Here is a 16868-nt window from a genome sequence, read left to right as displayed (position 1 = left end):
TAAATCCTTTAGCTAAAGTCAACACTGACCAACCTATGCCCGTTCCCTACCCCAGACCATTCCCTCTACAAATACATGATTTAGTAATAATAAGCCCTAATAATATATTAATGAATAAATTTTAAAATAAATCTGTGGATGGCTGCAGCCTCCAGCATGTGGCCTTATTACATAGACATTCTCTTTATATATATATATATATATATATATATATATATATATATATATATATATATATATATATATATATATATATATATATATATATATATATATATATATATATATATATATATATATTTATATCAATATACATAAATAAATATTCACTAATATATTCCTTTAAAATTGACACAAGCGGATTAAGGCGTCCTGTACATACCAGTTGCATTGATCCTGGCAGTACGGGTTCGAGTCACATCTGGCATGTGAGTTTTCAGTTGCATATAGTCCTGGGGACCATTAAGGCTTGTTCGCATGTATATATGTATATATATATATATATATATATATATATATATATATATATATATATATATATATATATATATATATATATATATATATATATATATGTATAATATATATATATATATATATATATATATATATATATATATTTAAAAAATCTGTCATATTTGTAAATTAAATAAAAAATATTTAATTATTAAATTTAATTTAATTTGTTTTATTAATATAATTATTTAATAATTTAATAAAATAATAATTTATTAAATCACACTAATTTGATTACTTATTTAATAAACTTAAATAATAAATAATAAATTAAATATTGATATATACTTGTGTGTCCAGGAGGCCATCTGTGTCCCCTCAGATGGTCTCCCTTATCACAGTTTGTGTCTATGGATGTGTGTCTGTGTGTGAGTGTGTATATCCCTGTGAGTGTCCGGGCGAGTGTGTGTGAGTGTGAGTGTCCCTGTGAGTGTCCGGGTGCGTGTGTGTCCGGTTATACCTGTGGGTCCAGGAGGCCATCTGTGTCCCCTCAGATGGTCTCCCTTATCACAGTCTATGGGTATGTGTGAGTGTGAGTGCCCCTGTGAGTGTTCAGGTGAGGGTGTGTGTGCGTGTGTGTGAGTGTCCGGGTTTATGTGAGGTTTGGTTCCAGGGAAACATCCTTCCCCCCCCCCCCCCTTCCTTCTCCTCCCTTATTCCCACCGTGGGTTCGAATCCCAGGTGATTAGACCTGCTCTAGGTCCATGGATCCAAGGTATCTATCCGTGGGCCCAACGGATTTCACCCCTTCCCCACTTTCCAAGGGCCAGGCCAATTCCAGCTATCCAGGGAACCTGTCGAAACAGAGGCAGCTGCAGGAGGGGACACACAAATATTTGTGCCCTGCAGTTACACACCCGTTCCGACAGACTCGATCGCAATCTATCCAGATGAGAACACGTTCTCTTCCGACTAGACCACGCTGGAGTCGCTGTATGTCTCAAATTTGGTTCCTTTATTTATAGTTAGTATTTTTGGTGAATTAATTGATTTGTTTTAATTTTTTATTGACTTAGGTACAACGATTTGGGGAGTTGGGGGGGGGAGGAGGAGGGGGGGGGGGGTTGTGTGTGTAATGGATTGTCGAGATCGTGGTTGGTTAGTATTTATCTAGTTGTGTTCACCTAGTTGTGCTTGCGAGGGTTGAGCTCTACTCTTTCGGCCCGCCTCTCAACTGTCAATCAATCAATTATTACTAACTAATAAAAAACATTCCACACACACACACACCCAGGAAGCAGCCCGTAGCAGCTGTCTAATGCCCAGGTACATATTTACTGCTAGGTATCAGGGGCATCAGAATGATAGAAACTCTGCTGATTTCCGTTTGTTCCATCACCGGGGGATCGAATGAGCTACGATTACGAGTCGAGAGCGACGTCCACTCAGCTATAAAGACCCCTAGTTTGTGAATTGGTGCAAAAGATAATTTGTGAGAGGTTAATTTAAAGGAATGATGTTTGGTGGCTTTGAAAGCTTTGGATGGGAGGGGGGTTGGCAGTTATGAATTAAAATTGTTAATTTTTTAAGATAGGATATATATGCAAAAGACGTTTCGAGATATAGTAAGAAAAGTGTTTCTGACTGAGGTTAGGTACTGTGTGATTGACTTGTATGTTAGGAAAAAGAGTACTTATTAGAAACTAAAATGATAATTTGAAATGTTTCTTAGCAAATAGTTGCAAATTATTGTTTGAAAAGCCTATGGTTCCCCTTCCCTACACAAACACACGTGAGCACAATTAGTCCACAGGATTCAGAGAGAGTGAGAGTGAACAGCGAAATAGTAACAAAAAATGTGACAATGAGGGGAAACTATGTCATTCAAACGTTAACCATATAAATTACAGTAACACTAACCGAGCGTCCACATACATATTCCAATCAATATACATAAATAAACATTCACTAATATATTCCTTTAAAATGGACACACGCAGATAGTTGCAGTACACATGTCAGTTCAATTACTGGTACACATAAACACTCATAGCTGGACGTGTCTGTCCATCTTGACAATAGTAGACATGTAACAAAAAATGTGACAATAATGGGAAACTATGTCATTCAAACGTATAAATGTTAACCATATTAATTACAGTAACACTAATCGCGCGCACACGTACATATGTCAATCAATTTACATAAATACACATTCACTAATGTGTACCTTTAAAATGGACACATACAGATAATTACCGTACACATGTCAGTTCAATTACAGGTACACATACACACACATAGCTTCACGTGTCTGTCGGTCTTGACAATAGTACACATGGATACGCACACAAACAGTCCATTATCAATTAATGTGTGTGTGTGTGTGTATTTATTTTCTCCTTGTATTTACTATATGTATCTGCAGAATCGAGTTATTAGCTCTTGGACCCCGCCTATCAAATATATGTATTTTTCCTTTTTTTATATCTACTACATCTATTTCTCTCTAACACACACACACACACACACACACACACACAAACTGGAGGCCTACCGTCTAAACGGAGAGAGTTCGTTGGTTATAACCCTAATGGTCCCATATCGAATCTCAGTTGATGCAATAGCAAATCGACCGATATTCTTTAACCTGATTTGCCTGTTCACCGGCTCCCCTCCGACCGGGGAGCCAGTCGGCCAAGCGGACAGCACACTGGACACTGGACTTGTGATCCTGTGGTCCCGGGTTCGATTCCGGGCGCCGCCGAGAAACAATGGGCAGAGTTTCTTTCACCCTGTGCCCCTGTTACCTTGCAGTAAAACAGGTACCTGGGTGTTAGTCAGCTGTCACGGGCTGCTTCCTGGTGGTGGAGGCCTGGTCGAGGACCGAACCGCGGGGACACTAAAGCCCCGAAATCATCTCAAGAAGAACCTCAAGAGATAACCACAAATGAATCCATCAATGGATCCACCTATCTATCTACTTATATCTGTCAATCCATCAATTTATCTTCAATTAAACCAACCATTTATCATTATATACATTTATATTCCATTTATCCGAGCATCAACTCTTCTGTCTATCCATCCATCTACTCATATGTCTTTCCATCCATCAGATAGACGGATGCATCTATGCATCCGTCTATCCGTCAATGTATATATTTAGCAATCAATGTAAACATCCATCTATCTACTTATATAAATTTACCTTTAATCCCTGTTTCACCTGCACCACTCCCCCCTGTTTCTCCATCTGCATCCCTGTTTCACCTGCACCACTCCCCCTGTTCCCCCATCCCCATCCCTGTTTCACCTGCACCACTCCCACTGTTCCTCCCTCTTCATCCCTGTTTCACCTGCACCACTCCCCTCTGTTTCTCCCTCTTCATCCCTGTTTCATCTGCACCACTCCCCCTGTTCCCCCCTCTTCCTCTCTGTTTCACCTGTACAGCACCCCCTGTTCCCCCCTCTTGCTCCCTGTTTCACCTGCACCACTCCCCCTGTTCCCTCTCTTCATTCCACCTCTAAATCCCGTATCCTCCCCCCCCCCACCACCTTTGCCCCTTTTCCTTTGACTTAAATCAGGACCAATAAACTTCTTTATGTGTTTAATTTAGGTTTTTTCTAAGTACGAAAAAGTCTTCAGCCATCTCAAGCATTATTTTACAATTAACTTTAATTAAATTGGTAGGGGGGGGGGGGGGAGTGATAAGAATAATAATTATTCCTAAATCCTTTAGCTAAAGTCAACACTGACCAACCTATGCCCGTTCCCTACCCCAGACCATTCCCTCTACAAATACATGATTTAGTAATAATAAGCCCTAATAATATATTAATGAATAAATTTTAAAATAAATCTGTGGATGGCTGCAGCCTCCAGCATGTGGCCTTATTACATAGACATTCTCTTTATATATATATATATATATATATATATATATATATATATATATATATATATATATATATATATATATATATATATATATATTTATATCAATATACATAAATAAATATTCACTAATATATTCCTTTAAAATTGACACAAGCGGATTAAGGCGTCCTGTACATACCAGTTGCATTGATCCTGGCAGTATGGGTTCGAGTCACATCTGGCATGTGAGTTTTCAGTTGCATATAGTCCTGGGGACCATTAAGGCTTGTTCGCATGTATATATGTATATATATATATATATATATATATATATATATATATATATATATATATATATATATATATATATATATATATATATATATATATATATATATATATATGTATAATATATATATATATATATATATATATATATATATATATATATTTAAAAAATCTGTCATATTTGTAAATTAAATAAAAAATATTTAATTATTAAATTTAATTTAATTTGTTTTATTAATATAATTATTTAATAATTTAATAAAATAATAATTTATTAAATCACACTAATTTGATTACTTATTTAATAAACTTAAATAATAAATAATAAATTAAATATTGATATATACTTGTGTGTCCAGGAGGCCATCTGTGTCCCCTCAGATGGTCTCCCTTATCACAGTTTGTGTCTATGGATGTGTGTCTGTGTGTGAGTGTGTATATCCCTGTGAGTGTCCGGGCGAGTGTGTGTGAGTGTGAGTGTCCCTGTGAGTGTCCGGGTGCGTGTGTGTCCGGTTATACCTGTGGGTCCAGGAGGCCATCTGTGTCCCCTCAGATGGTCTCCCTTATCACAGTCTATGGGTATGTGTGAGTGTGAGTGTTCGGGTGAGGGTGTGTGTGCGTGTGTGTGAGTGTCCGGGTTTATGTGAGGTTTGGTTCCAGGGAAACATCCTTCCCCCCCCCCCCTTCCTTCTCCTCCCTTATTCCCACCGTGGGTTCGAATCCCAGGTGATTAGACCTGCTCTAGGTCCATGGATCCAAGGTATCCATCCGTGGGCCTAACGGATTTCACCCCTTCCCCACTTTCCAAGGGCCAGGCCAATTCCAGCTATCCAGGGAACCTGTCGAAACAGAGGCAGCTGCAGGAGGGGACACACAAATATTTGTGCCCTGCAGTTACACACCCGTTCCGACAGACTCGATCGCAATCTATCCAGATGAGAACACGTTCTCTTCCGACTAGACCACGCTGGAGTCGCTGTATGTCTCAAATTTGGTTCCTTTATTTATAGTTAGTATTTTTGGTGAATTAATTGATTTGTTTTAATTTTTTATTGACTTAGGTACAACGATTTGGGGAGTTGGGGGGGGGGGAGGAGGAGGGGGGGGGGGTTGTGTGTGTAATGGATTGTCGAGATCGTGGTTGGTTAGTATTTATCTAGTTGTGTTCACCTAGTTGTGCTTGCGAGGGTTGAGCTCTACTCTTTCGGCCCGCCTCTCAACTGTCAATCAATCAATTATTACTAACTAATAAAAAACATTCCACACACACACACACCCAGGAAGCAGCCCGTAGCAGCTGTCTAATGCCCAGGTACATATTTACTGCTAGGTATCAGGGGCATCAGAATGATAGAAACTCTGCTGATTTCCGTTTGTTCCATCACCGGGGGATCGAATGAGCTACGATTACGAGTCGAGAGCGACGTCCACTCAGCTATAAAGACCCCTAGTTTGTGAATTGGTGCAAAAGATAATTTGTGAGAGGTTAATTTAAAGGAATGATGTTTGGTGGCTTTGAAAGCTTTGGATGGGAGGGGGGTTGGCAGTTATGAATTAAAATTGTTAATTTTTTAAGATAGGATATATATGCAAAAGACGTTTCGAGATATAGTAAGAAAAGTGTTTCTGACTGAGGTTAGGTACTGTGTGATTGACTTGTATGTTAGGAAAAAGAGTACTTATTAGAAACTAAAATGATAATTTGAAATGTTTCTTAGCAAATAGTTGCAAATTATTGTTTGAAAAGCCTATGGTTCCCCTTCCCTACACAAACACACGTGAGCACAATTAGTCCACAGGATTCAGAGAGAGTGAGAGTGAACAGCGAAATAGTAACAAAAAATGTGACAATGAGGGGAAACTATGTCATTCAAACGTTAACCATATAAATTACAGTAACACTAACCGAGCGTCCACATACATATTCCAATCAATTTACATAAATAAACATTCACTAATATATTCCTTTAAAATGGACACACGCAGATAGTTGCAGTACACATGTCAGTTCAATTACTGGTACACATAAACACTCATAGCTGGACGTGTCTGTCCATCTTGACAATAGTAGACATGTAACAAAAAATGTGACAATAATGGGAAACTATGTCATTCAAACGTATAAATGTTAACCATATTAATTACAGTAACACTAATCGCGCGCACACGTACATATGTCAATCAATTTACATAAATACACATTCACTAATGTGTACCTTTAAAATGGACACATACAGATAATTACCGTACACATGTCAGTTCAATTACAGGTACACATACACACACATAGCTTCACGTGCCTGTCGGTCTTGACAATAGTACACATGGATACGCACACAAACAGTCCATTATCAATTAATGTGTGTGTGTGTGTGTATTTATTTTCTCCTTGTATTTACTATATGTATCTGCAGAATCGAGTTATTAGCTCTTGGACCCCGCCTATCAAATATATGTATTTTTCCTTTTTTTATATCTACTACATCTATTTCTCTCTAACACACACACACACACACACACACACACAAACTGGAGGCCTACCGTCTAAACGGAGAGAGTTCGTTGGTTATAACCCTAATGGTCCCATATCGAATCTCAGTTGATGCAATAGCAAATCGACCGATATTCTTTAACCTGATTTGCCTGTTCACCGGCTCCCCTCCGACCGGGGAGCCAGTCGGCCAAGCGGACAGCACACTGGACACTGGACTTGTGATCCTGTGGTCCCGGGTTCGATTCCGGGCGCCGCCGAGAAACAATGGGCAGAGTTTCTTTCACCCTGTGCCCCTGTTACCTTGCAGTAAAACAGGTACCTGGGTGTTAGTCAGCTGTCACGGGCTGCTTCCTGGTGGTGGAGGCCTGGTCGAGGACCGAACCGCGGGGACACTAAAGCCCCGAAATCATCTCAAGAAGAACCTCAAGAGATAACCACAAATGAATCCATCAATGGATCCACCTATCTATCTACTTATATCTGTCAATCCATCAATTTATCTTCAATTAAACCAACCATTTATCATTATATACATTTATATTCCATTTATCCGAGCATCAACTCTTCTGTCTATCCATCCATCTACTCATATGTCTTTCCATCCATCAGATAGACGGATGCATCTATGCATCCGTCTATCCGTCAATGTATATATTTAGCAATCAATGTAAACATCCATCTATCTACTTATATAAATTTACCTTTAATCCCTGTTTCACCTGCACCACTCCCCCCTGTTTCTCCATCTGCATCCCTGTTTCACCTGCACCACTCCCCCTGTTCCCCCATCCCCATCCCTGTTTCACCTGCACCACTCCCACTGTTCCTCCCTCTTCATCCCTGTTTCACCTGCACCACTCCCCTCTGTTTCTCCCTCTTCATCCCTGTTTCATCTGCACCACTCCCCCTGTTCCCCCCTCTTCCTCTCTGTTTCACCTGTACAGCACCCCCTGTTCCCCCCTCTTGCTCCCTGTTTCACCTGCACCACTCCCCCTGTTCCCTCTCTTCATTCCACCTCTAAATCCCGTATCCTCCCCCCCCCCACCACCTTTGCCCCTTTTCCTTTGACTTAAATCAGGACCAATAAACTTCTTTATGTGTTTAATTTAGGTTTTTTCTAAGTACGAAAAAGTCTTCAGCCATCTCAAGCATTATTTTACAATTAACTTTAATTAAATTGGTAGGGGGGGGGGGGGGGAGTGATAAGAATAATAATTATTCCTAAATCCTTTAGCTAAAGTCAACACTGACCAACCTATGCCCGTTCCCTACCCCAGACCATTCCCTCTACAAATACATGATTTAGTAATAATAAGCCCTAATAATATATTAATGAATAAATTTTAAAATAAATCTGTGGATGGCTGCAGCCTCCAGCATGTGGCCTTATTACATAGACATTCTCTTTATATATATATATATATATATATATATATATATATATATATATATATATATATATATATATATATATATATATATATATATATATATATATATATATATATATATTTATATCAATATACATAAATAAATATTCACTAATATATTCCTTTAAAATTGACACAAGCGGATTAAGGCGTCCTGTACATACCAGTTGCATTGATCCTGGCAGTATGGGTTCGAGTCACATCTGGCATGTGAGTTTTCAGTTGCATATAGTCCTGGGGACCATTAAGGCTTGTTCGCATGTATATATGTATATATATATATATATATATATATATATATATATATATATATATATATATATATATATATATATATATATATATATATATATATGTATAATATATATATATATATATATATATATATATTTAAAAAATCTGTCATATTTGTAAATTAAATAAAAAATATTTAATTATTAAATTTAATTTAATTTGTTTTATTAATATAATTATTTAATAATTTAATAAAATAATAATTTATTAAATCACACTAATTTGATTACTTATTTAATAAACTTAAATAATAAATAATAAATTAAATATTGATATATACTTGTGTGTCCAGGAGGCCATCTGTGTCCCCTCAGATGGTCTCCCTTATCACAGTTTGTGTCTATGGATGTGTGTCTGTGTGTGAGTGTGTATATCCCTGTGAGTGTCCGGGCGAGTGTGTGTGAGTGTGAGTGTCCCTGTGAGTGTCCGGGTGCGTGTGTGTCCGGTTATACCTGTGGGTCCAGGAGGCCATCTGTGTCCCCTCAGATGGTCTCCCTTATCACAGTCTATGGGTATGTGTGAGTGTGAGTGTTCGGGTGAGGGTGTGTGTGCGTGTGTGTGAGTGTCCGGGTTTATGTGAGGTTTGGTTCCAGGGAAACATCCTTCCCCCCCCCCCCCCCCCTTCCTTCTCCTCCCTTATTCCCACCGTGGGTTCGAATCCCAGGTGATTAGACCTGCTCTAGGTCCATGGATCCAAGGTATCCATCCGTGGGCCTAACGGATTTCACCCCTTCCCCACTTTCCAAGGGCCAGGCCAATTCCAGCTATCCAGGGAACCTGTCGAAACAGAGGCAGCTGCAGGAGGGGACACACAAATATTTGTGCCCTGCAGTTACACACCCGTTCCGACAGACTCGATCGCAATCTATCCAGATGAGAACACGTTCTCTTCCGACTAGACCACGCTGGAGTCGCTGTATGTCTCAAATTTGGTTCCTTTATTTATAGTTAGTATTTTTGGTGAATTAATTGATTTGTTTTAATTTTTTATTGACTTAGGTACAACGATTTGGGGAGTTGGGGGGGGGGGAGGAGGAGGGGGGGGGGGGTTGTGTGTGTAATGGATTGTCGAGATCGTGGTTGGTTAGTATTTATCTAGTTGTGTTCACCTAGTTGTGCTTGCGAGGGTTGAGCTCTACTCTTTCGGCCCGCCTCTCAACTGTCAATCAATCAATTATTACTAACTAATAAAAAACATTCCACACACACACACACCCAGGAAGCAGCCCGTAGCAGCTGTCTAATGCCCAGGTACATATTTACTGCTAGGTATCAGGGGCATCAGAATGATAGAAACTCTGCTGATTTCCGTTTGTTCCATCACCGGGGGATCGAATGAGCTACGATTACGAGTCGAGAGCGACGTCCACTCAGCTATAAAGACCCCTAGTTTGTGAATTGGTGCAAAAGATAATTTGTGAGAGGTTAATTTAAAGGAATGATGTTTGGTGGCTTTGAAAGCTTTGGATGGGAGGGGGGTTGGCAGTTATGAATTAAAATTGTTAATTTTTTAAGATAGGATATATATGCAAAAGACGTTTCGAGATATAGTAAGAAAAGTGTTTCTGACTGAGGTTAGGTACTGTGTGATTGACTTGTATGTTAGGAAAAAGAGTACTTATTAGAAACTAAAATGATAATTTGAAATGTTTCTTAGCAAATAGTTGCAAATTATTGTTTGAAAAGCCTATGGTTCCCCTTCCCTACACAAACACACGTGAGCACAATTAGTCCACAGGATTCAGAGAGAGTGAGAGTGAACAGCGAAATAGTAACAAAAAATGTGACAATGAGGGGAAACTATGTCATTCAAACGTTAACCATATAAATTACAGTAACACTAACCGAGCGTCCACATACATATTCCAATCAATTTACATAAATAAACATTCACTAATATATTCCTTTAAAATGGACACACGCAGATAGTCGCAGTACACATGTCAGTTCAATTACTGGTACACATAAACACTCATAGCTGGACGTGTCTGTCCATCTTGACAATAGTAGACATGTAACAAAAAATGTGACAATAATGGGAAACTATGTCATTCAAACGTATAAATGTTAACCATATTAATTACAGTAACACTAATCGCGCGCACACGTACATATGTCAATCAATTTACATAAATACACATTCACTAATGTGTACCTTTAAAATGGACACATACAGATAATTACCGTACACATGTCAGTTCAATTACAGGTACACATACACACACATAGCTTCACGTGTCTGTCGGTCTTGACAATAGTACACATGGATACGCACACAAACAGTCCATTATCAATTAATGTGTGTGTGTGTGTGTATTTATTTTCTCCTTGTATTTACTATATGTATCTGCAGAATCGAGTTATTAGCTCTTGGACCCCGCCTATCAAATATATGTATTTTTCCTTTTTTTATATCTACTACATCTATTTCTCTCTAACACACACACACACACACACACACACACAAACTGGAGGCCTACCGTCTAAACGGAGAGAGTTCGTTGGTTATAACCCTAATGGTCCCATATCGAATCTCAGTTGATGCAATAGCAAATCGACCGATATTCTTTAACCTGATTTGCCTGTTCACCGGCTCCCCTCCGACCGGGGAGCCAGTCGGCCAAGCGGACAGCACACTGGACACTGGACTTGTGATCCTGTGGTCCCGGGTTCGATTCCGGGCGCCGCCGAGAAACAATGGGCAGAGTTTCTTTCACCCTGTGCCCCTGTTACCTTGCAGTAAAACAGGTACCTGGGTGTTAGTCAGCTGTCACGGGCTGCTTCCTGGTGGTGGAGGCCTGGTCGAGGACCGAACCGCGGGGACACTAAAGCCCCGAAATCATCTCAAGAAGAACCTCAAGAGATAACCACAAATGAATCCATCAATGGATCCACCTAATCTATCTACTTATATCTGTCAATCCATCAATTTATCTTCAATTAAACCAACCATTTATCATTATATACATTTATATTCCATTTATCCGAGCATCAACTCTTCTGTCTATCCATCCATCTACTCATATGTCTTTCCATCCATCAGATAGACGGATGCATCTATGCATCCGTCTATCCGTCAATGTATATATTTAGCAATCAATGTAAACATCCATCTATCTACTTATATAAATTTACCTTTAATCCCTGTTTCACCTGCACCACTCCCCCCTGTTTCTCCATCTGCATCCCTGTTTCACCTGCACCACTCCCCCTGTTCCCCCATCCCCATCCCTGTTTCACCTGCACCACTCCCACTGTTCCTCCCTCTTCATCCCTGTTTCACCTGCACCACTCCCCTCTGTTTCTCCCTCTTCATCCCTGTTTCATCTGCACCACTCCCCCTGTTCCCCCCTCTTCCTCTCTGTTTCACCTGTACAGCACCCCCTGTTCCCCCCTCTTGCTCCCTGTTTCACCTGCACCACTCCCCCTGTTCCCTCTCTTCATTCCACCTCTAAATCCCGTATCCTCCCCCCCCCCCCACCACCTTTGCCCCTTTTCCTTTGACTTAAATCAGGACCAATAAACTTCTTTATGTGTTTAATTTAGGTTTTTTCTAAGTACGAAAAAGTCTTCAGCCATCTCAAGCATTATTTTACAATTAACTTTAATTAAATTGGTAGGGGGGGGGGGGGGGAGTGATAAGAATAATAATTATTCCTAAATCCTTTAGCTAAAGTCAACACTGACCAACCTATGCCCGTTCCCTACCCCAGACCATTCCCTCTACAAATACATGATTTAGTAATAATAAGCCCTAATAATATATTAATGAATAAATTTTAAAATAAATCTGTGGATGGCTGCAGCCTCCAGCATGTGGCCTTATTACATAGACATTCTCTTTATATATATATATATATATATATATATATATATATATATATATATATATATATAACTGAAAACTCACACCCCAGAAGTGACTCGAACCCATACTCCCACAACTGGTATGTACAGGGACGCCTTAATCCGCTTGACCATCACGACCGGACATAAGGAAGTGATAGCCGAGGCTATATGAACCACTTCCCCGCCGGCACTCGGATGGTAATCTTGGGCATAGCATTTTATCAAATCACCTCATTCTTTGGGGCACACGTGAGGAACACAAATGCAAACAAGCCTGAATGGTCCCCAGGACTATATACAACTGAAAACTCACACCCCAGAAGTGACTCGAACCCATACTCCCACAACTGGTATGTACAGGGACGCCTTAATCCGCTTGACCATCACGACCGGACATAAGGAAGTGATAGCCGAGGCTATATGAACCACTTCCCCGCCGGCACTCGGATGGTAATCTTGGGCATAGCATTTTATCAAATCACCTCATTCTTTGGGGCACACGTGAGGAACACAAATGCAAACAAGCCTGAATGGTCCCCAGGACTATATACAACTGAAAACTCACACCCCAGAAGTGACTCGAACCCATACTCCCACAACTGGTATGTACAGGGACGCCTTAATCCGCTTGACCATCACGACCGGACATAAGGAAGTGATAGCCGAGGCTATATGAACCACTTCCCCGCCGGCACTCGGATGGTAATCTTGGGCATAGCATTTTATCAAATCACCTCATTCTTTGGGGCACACGTGAGGAACACAAATGCAAACAAGCCTGAATGGTCCCCAGGACTATATACAACTGAAAACTCACACCCCAGAAGTGACTCGAACCCATACTCCCACAACTGGTATGTACAGGGACGCCTTAATCCGCTTGACCATCACGACCGGACATAAGGAAGTGATAGCCGAGGCTATATGAACCACTTCCCCGCCGGCACTCGGATGGTAATCTTGGGCATAGCATTTTATCAAATCACCTCATTCTTTGGGGCACACGTGAGGAACACAAATGCAAACAAGCCTGAATGGTCCCCAGGACTATATACAACTGAAAACTCACACCCCAGAAGTGACTCGAACCCATACTCCCACAACTGGTATGTACAGGGACGCCTTAATCCGCTTGACCATCACGACCGGACATAAGGAAGTGATAGCCGAGGCTATATGAACCACTTCCCCGCCGGCACTCGGATGGTAATCTTGGGCATAGCATTTTATCAAATCACCTCATTCTTTGGGGCACACGTGAGGAACACAAATGCAAACAAGCCTGAATGGTCCCCAGGACTATATACAACTGAAAACTCACACCCCAGAAGTGACTCGAACCCATACTCCCACAACTGGTATGTACAGGGACGCCTTAATCCGCTTGACCATCACGACCGGACATAAGGAAGTGATAGCCGAGGCTATATGAACCACTTCCCCGCCGGCACTCGGATGGTAATCTTGGGCATAGCATTTTATCAAATCACCTCATTCTTTGGGGCACACGTGAGGAACACAAATGCAAACAAGCCTGAATGGTCCCCAGGACTATATACAACTGAGTCACTTCTGGGGTGTGAGTTTTCAGTTGTATATAGTCCTGGGGACCATTCAGGCTTGTTTGCATTTGTGTTCCTCACGTGTGCCCCAAAGAATGAGGTGATTTGATAAAATGCTATGCCCAAGATTACCATCCGAGTGCCGGCGGGGAAGTGGTTCATATAGCCTCGGCTATCACTTCCTTATGTCCGGTCGTGATGGTCAAGCGGATTAAGGCGTCCCTGTACATACCAGTTGTGGGAGTATGGGTTCGAGTCACTTCTGGGGTGTGAGTTTTCAGTTGTATATAGTCCTGGGGACCATTCAGGCTTGTTTGCATTTGTGTTCCTCACGTGTGCCCCAAAGAATGAGGTGATTTGATAAAATGCTATGCCCAAGATTACCATCCGAGTGCCGGCGGGGAAGTGGTTCATATAGCCTCGGCTATCACTTCCTTATGTCCGGTCGTGATGGTCAAGCGGATTAAGGCGTCCCTGTACATACCAGTTGTGGGAGTATGGGTTCGAGTCACTTCTGGGGTGTGAGTTTTCAGTTGTATATAGTCCTGGGGACCATTCAGGCTTGTTTGCATTTGTGTTCCTCACGTGTGCCCCAAAGAATGAGGTGATTTGATAAAATGCTATGCCCAAGATTACCATCCGAGTGCCGGCGGGGAAGTGGTTCATATAGCCTCGGCTATCACTTCCTTATGTCCGGTCGTGATGGTCAAGCGGATTAAGGCGTCCCTGTACATACCAGTTGTGGGAGTATGGGTTCGAGTCACTTCTGGGGTGTGAGTTTTCAGTTGTATATAGTCCTGGGGACCATTCAGGCTTGTTTGCATTTGTGTTCCTCACGTGTGCCCCAAAGAATGAGGTGATTTGATAAAATGCTATGCCCAAGATTACCATCCGAGTGCCGGCGGGGAAGTGGTTCATATAGCCTCGGCTATCACTTCCTTATGTCCGGTCGTGATGGTCAAGCGGATTAAGGCGTCCCTGTACATACCAGTTGTGGGAGTATGGGTTCGAGTCACTTCTGGGGTGTGAGTTTTCAGTTGTATATAGTCCTGGGGACCATTCAGGCTTGTTTGCATATATATATATATATATATATATATATATATATATATATATATATATATATATATATATATATATATATATATATATATATATATATTTATATCAATTTACATAAATAAATATTCACTAATATATTCCTTTAAAATTGACACAAGCGGATTAAGGCGTCCTGTACATACCAGTTGCATTGATCCGGGCAGTATGGGTTCGAGTCACTTCTGGCATGTGAGTTTTCAGTTGCATATAGTCCTGGGGACCATTAAGGCTTGTTCGCATGTATATATGTATATATATATATATATATATATATATATATATATATATATATATATATATATATATATATATATATATATATATATATATATATATGTATAATATATATATATATATATATATATATATATATATATTTAAAAAATCTGTCATATTTGTAAATTAAATAAAAAATATTTAATTATTAAATTTAATTTAATTTGTTTTATTAATATAATTATTTAATAATTTAATAAAATAATAATTTATTAAATCACACTAATTTGATTACTTATTTAATAAACTTAAATAATAAATAATAAATTAAATATTGATATATACTTGTGTGTCCAGGAGGCCATCTGTGTCCCCTCAGATGGTCTCCCTTATCACAGTTTGTGTCTATGGATGTGTGTCTGTGTGTGAGTGTGTATATCCCTGTGAGTGTCCGGGCGAGTGTGTGTGAGTGTGAGTGTCCCTGTGAGTGTCCGGGTGCGTGTGTGTCCGGTTATACCTGTGGGTCCAGGAGGCCATCTGTGTCCCCTCAGATGGTCTCCCTTATCACAGTCTATGGGTATGTGTGAGTGTGAGTGTTCGGGTGAGGGTGTGTGTGCGTGTGTGTGAGTGTCCGGGTTTATGTGAGGTGTGGTTCCAGGGAAACATCCTTCCCCCCCCCCCCCCCCTTCCTTCTCCTCCCTTATTCCCACCGTGGGTTCGAATCCCAGGTGATTAGACCTGCTCTAGGTCCATGGATCCAAGGTATCCATCCGTGGGCCTAACGGATTTCACCCCTTCCCCACTTTCCAAGGGCCAGGCCAATTCCAGCTATCCAGGGAACCTGTCGAAACAGAGGCAGCTGCAGGAGGGGACACACAAATATTTGTGCCCTGCAGTTACACACCCGTTCCGACAGACTCGATCGCAATCTATCCAGATGAGAACACGTTCTCTTCCGACTAGACCACGCTGGAGTCGCTGTATGTCTCAAATTTGGTTCCTTTATTTATAGTTAGTATTTTTGGTGAATTAATTGATTTGTTTTAATTTTTATTGACTTAGGTACAACGATTTGGGGAGTTGGGGGGGGGGAGGAGGAGGGGGGGGGGGGTTGTGTGTGTAATGGATTGTCGAGATCGTGGTTGGTTAGTATTTATCTAGTTGTGTTCACCTAGTTGTGCTTGCGAGGGTTGAGCTCTACTCTTTCGGCCCGCCTCTCAACTGTCAATCAATCAATTATTACTAACTAATAAAAAACATTCCACACACACACACACCCAGGAAGCAGCCCGTAGCAG

The sequence above is a fragment of the Procambarus clarkii genome, unplaced genomic scaffold, assembly GCF_040958095.1.
Source record: "Procambarus clarkii isolate CNS0578487 unplaced genomic scaffold, FALCON_Pclarkii_2.0 HiC_scaffold_369, whole genome shotgun sequence".
Lineage (NCBI taxonomy): Eukaryota > Metazoa > Arthropoda > Malacostraca > Decapoda > Cambaridae > Procambarus > Procambarus clarkii.
The sequence above is the reverse complement of the archived record's forward strand: the minus strand, read 5'-3'. Positions refer to the sequence as shown.